Source organism: Seriola aureovittata, chromosome 19 (assembly GCF_021018895.1).
Source record: "Seriola aureovittata isolate HTS-2021-v1 ecotype China chromosome 19, ASM2101889v1, whole genome shotgun sequence".
NCBI lineage: Eukaryota > Metazoa > Chordata > Actinopteri > Carangiformes > Carangidae > Seriola > Seriola aureovittata.
The window spans coordinates 22,473,782-22,479,899 of NC_079382.1; positions in this window are offsets into that span (position 1 = coordinate 22,473,782).

Genomic DNA, 6,118 nt, shown 5'->3' on the forward strand with positions numbered 1-6,118 from the left:
TTGATTTACAAGCTGCTCCACTTCTAATTGGTCAGTCTGAAGCTGAAAGAGCCAAACAAAAAAACAGAAAAAACAACCCAAAAACAAATCTATCTGTTCCGTGATTCAGACCAAAGACAACAAACCAAAGCGGTGATCACCTCCTGGAGAATCATCAGCGCCGCTCGGATCCAGGTTAAAATGGCGGCCACGGGACGGTGGAGCGGGGCCGAGCCGTCCCTCTGACACTCAGACACGTACGACGAAGAGTAAAGAGCCACTCGGGCGTCTGAGGCTGCAGATTTACTCCTCAACACGAAGCCAAGACTAACAAACACGTCGCTGTCAGCTGGACGGATCATCAATGAAAACTTGGCCCGACGGGTTTTATTCTGTCTGATGCTGCAACGATAAACAGGGTCGCTTCAGCCGGATCAGCAGCTCAGTGCTGCTTCATCAGTGAAATGTAAAAACCTCTCCTCCACAATCAGGACTTTTCATTTAGATGATTAATTAATGAATTCTGGGTAAATTACAACTTTTTTTTTCCAAAATGAAAAAATGTCCAACCCGAGGAACGGCGTCCGTCCGCTCGGCTCTGTTTACCTCAGCAGCAAATGTTTGTCTGTTGGAAGAATTCAACAGTTACAAGGACGTTTTACTTTGGAAATCCAGAGTGAAACAATAAAAAGTAAATAAATCTGATTTGTTAAAAAAAAAAAAAATTGCTGCCGTCTCTAAAAACTCTTTCCCCTCTCCTCGCTCTGTCCACAACCATGTGAGCAAACCATCATCACGTTTCCCTGTTGTCGGGTGCTACGGGTCAGCGCAGGTGTCACTGAGTACCATGTTACCATGGTAACATTGGTCTTAGACCTGAGGTGGCCTGGTGGAGAGGTGTCTAATGTTTTTGGCTTAAATTTGAGTAAAATTTTTATTTTTGTGAAGCAGTCCGACTGACATGAGACTGATCTGTGACTGGACCAACGCTACAGACCAGTCCGACACGTCTGTGTGGAGCTGACCCCAGATCAGATCACTGAAGTCAGCAGGTTTCATCCAGAGAGGAACAAGAGACGGTTCAGTCTGGACTCAGTTTTATCACAGCCCGGCCAGAAACACGGGTCAGAGCGGCGTCAAGGATCCGTCACTGACAACCGCCCTTTAATTAACACACTAATTAAACACAGGTGTGTGTGTGTGTGTAGGTGTGTGTGTGTGTGTGTCTCCAGCCTGAAGAGTCTGAGCCTGAACACTTGACCCACATTGTCTGTGTTGTCTTCTGCGCTCGTCACCATCTCAATCCCAGCCGAGTCTTTCAGGCTTGTGTAACGAGTTTCTGAGCTTTGACCTCATCCTCTCCGGGGGCCGCTTCATGGAGCTCTGCCTTTTGAATGTGGTTCAGTTAAATCCACATTCAAACTGCAAAGTAGGCTGTAAAATAGCAGCTCGGTTTACAGACAACATCAGCTTGTTTCCATATTATTGAGGACCATGTGAAGGCGATTTTTCTTGGAAATACACAAATAAAAAATGAAAAAAGAATCTGTTATGAAGTAGTGGCTGACACTGTGCCTGTAGTGCTCAGAAGTTGGATTATCACCTTTTAATCTCCTGCAGATTCTAAATATTTTTAACTTTTACTCTCCAGTATAAATCCTAAAGCTTCTTTTTCATAGTCTCTAAACGTCAAGCTGCATTACCCTGAGCACAATAACTGGATCAGCCCCCTCCTCGGTGTTTGACAGCGACACAGCAAAATATACAATTAGCATCCAGTCTGCCTGCTTGTGTGAAACCTCCACTGATTCCATATTTCCCTCATTAGTCTGCAGCGAGCGGGCCAGGTCCATCTGCCTCCCATTAACAGTGGCAGCCAGAGAGGCTCGACTCTCACACAGCCTCGGCTCATGCAGCCCATGTGAAAGCCTCTATAAAAAGTTTCCCGTTGTTACCTTTGTGTCATGGAAAGTTGTTTCAGTTCAGAGCGCTTCTGTTTTTCCTAAAGCAAGGCTGCCACCTAGTGGCGCAGCGGAGGACGGCGGCAGGGTTCACCTGGAGACGGAAAGCTTGTGGCAGTGAGATGTTTGGAGATGCTACTAACAATTAGACTGTGAAGTTAAGGTGACTCCAGTTCTCTGTGTTCTCAAATAATCGTTCCAGAAACCACATTAAACCACAAGCTAATCACTTTTAATATGAGGATGTATTGATCTCTGTAAGAGACAATGTTATTTATAAACTGCTTTTCATACACAAAGTGCATCAAAGCCAAATAAATAAAAAAATAAAACTTCTTCACTTCCTCACCTCAAAAACACGTCGTTTCCGTCTCGTTACTTTCAGTTAAACATACTGACATTGATATTGGTGAGATTGCAAAAGGAATCATTCATAAGAGTCTGAAATTCACTGTCGACTGTTGATGTGTGAAGGAAAGTGGTTTCAGACACAGACAGCGTCTCTGCAGGTGGATGTTTGAGGAGGAAACCGCCGTCCTGTGTTTGAAGACGGGTCCAGGTCTGACTAATGAAGACAGCTGATGTATTGTTGTGTGGAGTGGTTGAGATTAGCTTTAACTTTGCTGGCTGCAACATTAAAGTGATGCTCACACGTAGTCATAATCTAGACTAACTGAGCACTTTATTAGGAACACCTGTGCACCTGCTTAATCGCACACAATCCTGCAGATACAGGCAGCGTTCACGTCAGACATCAGAGCCGGCGTTGAGTCAGCGGTCCAGGCTGGAGGAGCAGGCGTGACGGTGTGAACGTCACCGTCTCCGTCTAAACTGACACGAGCCTGAGGCCTTCAGCTGCTTTCAGTTCCTCTAATTACACCTCTGCTCAGGTTGAAGGTGGGCGGAGCTCCAGTCGTAATGAAGTCTGTGGCCTAACAGGTGCAACAACACTAACGGGAGAGGGAGGGAGAGGTGTCATCAAACTCCTATAGAGAGAGAGAGTGTGTGTGTGTGTGTGTGTGTGTGTGTGTGTGTGTGTGTGTGTGTGTGTGTGGACCATGGCATTATGGGAGATTCAAAACTTCATCTTTCCTTCTTCTTCTTCTGTTTTATTTGAAGTGTTGATCCATCAGAAGATATAAAAACCGTCTCAGTGTAGTTTTACATCTCCTCTCTCAGGCTTCTCTCTGCAGCTCTAGTAACAACAGGTCAGTGAGCCAATCAGAAGAGAGGAGGCTCTGAGCCTCAGATTTCAGGTAAAAACACTCAGAGAAACCAAATCCTGCAAGGTTTGGATGGTGGGTCCAGGTGGGCGGGGCTTGGTGACTGCTTTGTTGTGACATCACAACGTTCCAGAAGTCCTGACCTAATAAATCCCTCTGCTGAGAAGGTTCTAGCTCTCGACAAATACTACAACAGCAGAAGGTTGTTTAAGTTGGACTGATAATATGCCATTAATCTGTTTCCTCCACCATAACTCGCTTTAGTCATTTTCAGTCATTTCTATAGTATAAGTAGAAAATAAAATCACTTTTCTCTTCTGACTGAGGACGAAAAGTGTCTTTTCAGTGCGCTGTCAGATTTGTCTCCAATAGAAACAACTTCTCTGCTGCGGCCTCGGCGGCTGATTGAATCCAGATGTTCGCTCCACTGACTCATCTCCCTCGTCCAAGGCGCTCTCTTGAAATATGGTAGCGCCAGCGTTGTGTAATTGTGACATTCTTGCATTGTTTGATGTCCATGAGAATGAGCGCAGCGGTCTGCCGTGCATGTGTTGACTGAGCGTACGGTACATGTGGTGCAGCTCTGCTCGCTGACAGATGATGCATGGACGGGCCGGTGCTTGGAGTGAGCAGCTCTTTGGAGGAAATATTTTGCCTCTGCGGTCGTGTTTATATTCTGACAGGATCTGATACACACTCCCAAGGCTGAGCGATGAGCACGCCGCTCCAGCGTGGTGGTTCTCATCTGTGGGATCTGCTCCGTCCAAAATGATCTAAACTTGCTTCTCTCTTACAGTGAAAGTGTGAGTTCACTTTTTTTCCGCTTGGCGTGACGCTCAGTGCAGACGCTGTTTGGTTCAGATGTCCATGTCCCCTCAGGATGAGCTGTAATAACTGTGGTGATTACCGAACGTTTCATCCAGCGCCATCATCAGGTCGCAATGCTGTCCAATACTAACACCTGCAAAACGGATCACCTTCATCAGCCTCAGCTCCACTTTGTGTTTGGTTTATAATTAACACGCTAACTCTCAAAGCTGAGACGCTGATTATCGTCCCTGCTAAACGCCAGCGTTAGCATTTAGCTGCAGTGCGTCCTCACAGAGCTGCTGCAGACTCTCAGTCAGTCAGATGAAAAATGTCCATCAAACCTCCACAAGAACGCAAAATTCAAACATATGCAAATTATAATGATATTACATGGAAAAGTTCGAAGCTGCACGCAGCAAATATTTGTTTTAGAAATGGTTCAATCATCAGTCACTTATGAAAATGAATCATTTTCTGTCAATCAACACATCGATAAATCATCTTCTCCTTTCAGCACTGGCCCTAATGAATGTGCACGTTAATGATCTCCAGTTGTTCAGGCTGGTAGAAACTCATTCATCAGAACAAACGGTCGGATTCAGAACCAGCTTTCCAAAATTTGTCATTCCCACCCACGTCATGCTGTGATTGGTCAGCTGCGTGGGCGTGAGAACGCAGGCAGCGTTTGAACTCGTCTAAACCCCTTCTTTCGTTTATTTATCACAAATATATCTGTCACTTTTTATGTGAACTGAGCGCAACGACACCAATTATTATCCAGGTGAGACTGTTTGAAAGTGTGTGAAGTTGCACGACACGAGATCTTTCCAGCATCACCTCTCCCGAAATATGTCGTGTACGGAAGAGAAGAATCTGAGATGTTTTCTCCTCCATTATTCCTGCGATATAATATAATGACATTTGTATCTCATTATCAGGTGATATATAATGTGTGTCTGTAGCAATCACAGTTCAGCTGGGAGCACAGCAGGGAGTGAGCATGATAACTTCCCCTTATTAGACAAGGTATGCTGCGAGCCTGGAGGCGGCTGCTGCTCGGTATGTGAGTGTGGAAGGCGCCAGTTCAGGGGATTACCAGGAGAAGGAGAAACTCCTGCGTCGCCACCGGAGAGTGTGAATTTTTGATTGGGGCTGATTTTCTAAGTAATTTCTTTTGCCTCTGTTTGACAGGACGGGGCTCGGGGCGTCTAACCACCGTCAGCTCGCTCAATTCACAGGGTTTGTGGAAGTGGCTGGGCGGCAGATGTTGAGGTGATAAGGTAAACTGGGCACTGCTGTGTTTTCATATGTTTATGGACACAAGGTTGGACAGAACCGGGGAGGAAAACAGAAAAGTATTGGAAGGAAAATAAATGAGACAACTGGGACAATTCGTGTCCTGGGAAAGAATATTCATTTTCCGGCACAGACGCTCGAGAGAGAAGAAAGCCGAGGCGGGAAGTGACGACAGCGTGTACAGGATGCGTTTAAGCACCTCCTGCAGCTTCAGATCAAACTGGTGGCAGATCATTATCAATCAATGAGAATGAGAATCAATCACAGACACTTAAACACACCATATCCAGCTAACTTTAAGCTATGCTAAGCTAACTTCTCCTGAGGGGAAAAGGTGACGCTGTGCAGCTGTAACGAGGCAGAACGTCTGAGGCCATAAAACGCCAGAGGGCGGGTGAACGCTGCCGTGTTGATCTCACCTTCCCCTTCACGTCCACCTGTGGGTCAGATATCCTCGGCCTCCGCTCGCCACCTCTCTAAACTGGAACGTCGAAGCTCTCCATCACGGCGGGATTGTTTGAAGTCATGGCGCTGTGTCGTTAATGTTTACGCCTCCATCGCTGTGATTGTCGCGGGGATTTATCGCGCTGCGGCACCGTGAGGGAACATACCTGCTTTAGTGTGGAGATTTATGGGAAGCCTTCGAGTGCCGCTCCTGCTCCCGCCTGTGTTTTGGATGCTTTTCCTGTCACAGTCCGTTTAAAGCAACTTCGACGACCGAGGTCAACGACCACGAGTAAATCTTTCAAATTGATTGTTGGGAGTCTGTCACAGCTGGTTCTCCACCTGGGGCTCAGGACGCCCTCTGTGGACCACAGAAACACGTCCAATGGGTCACGAGGAAATTAC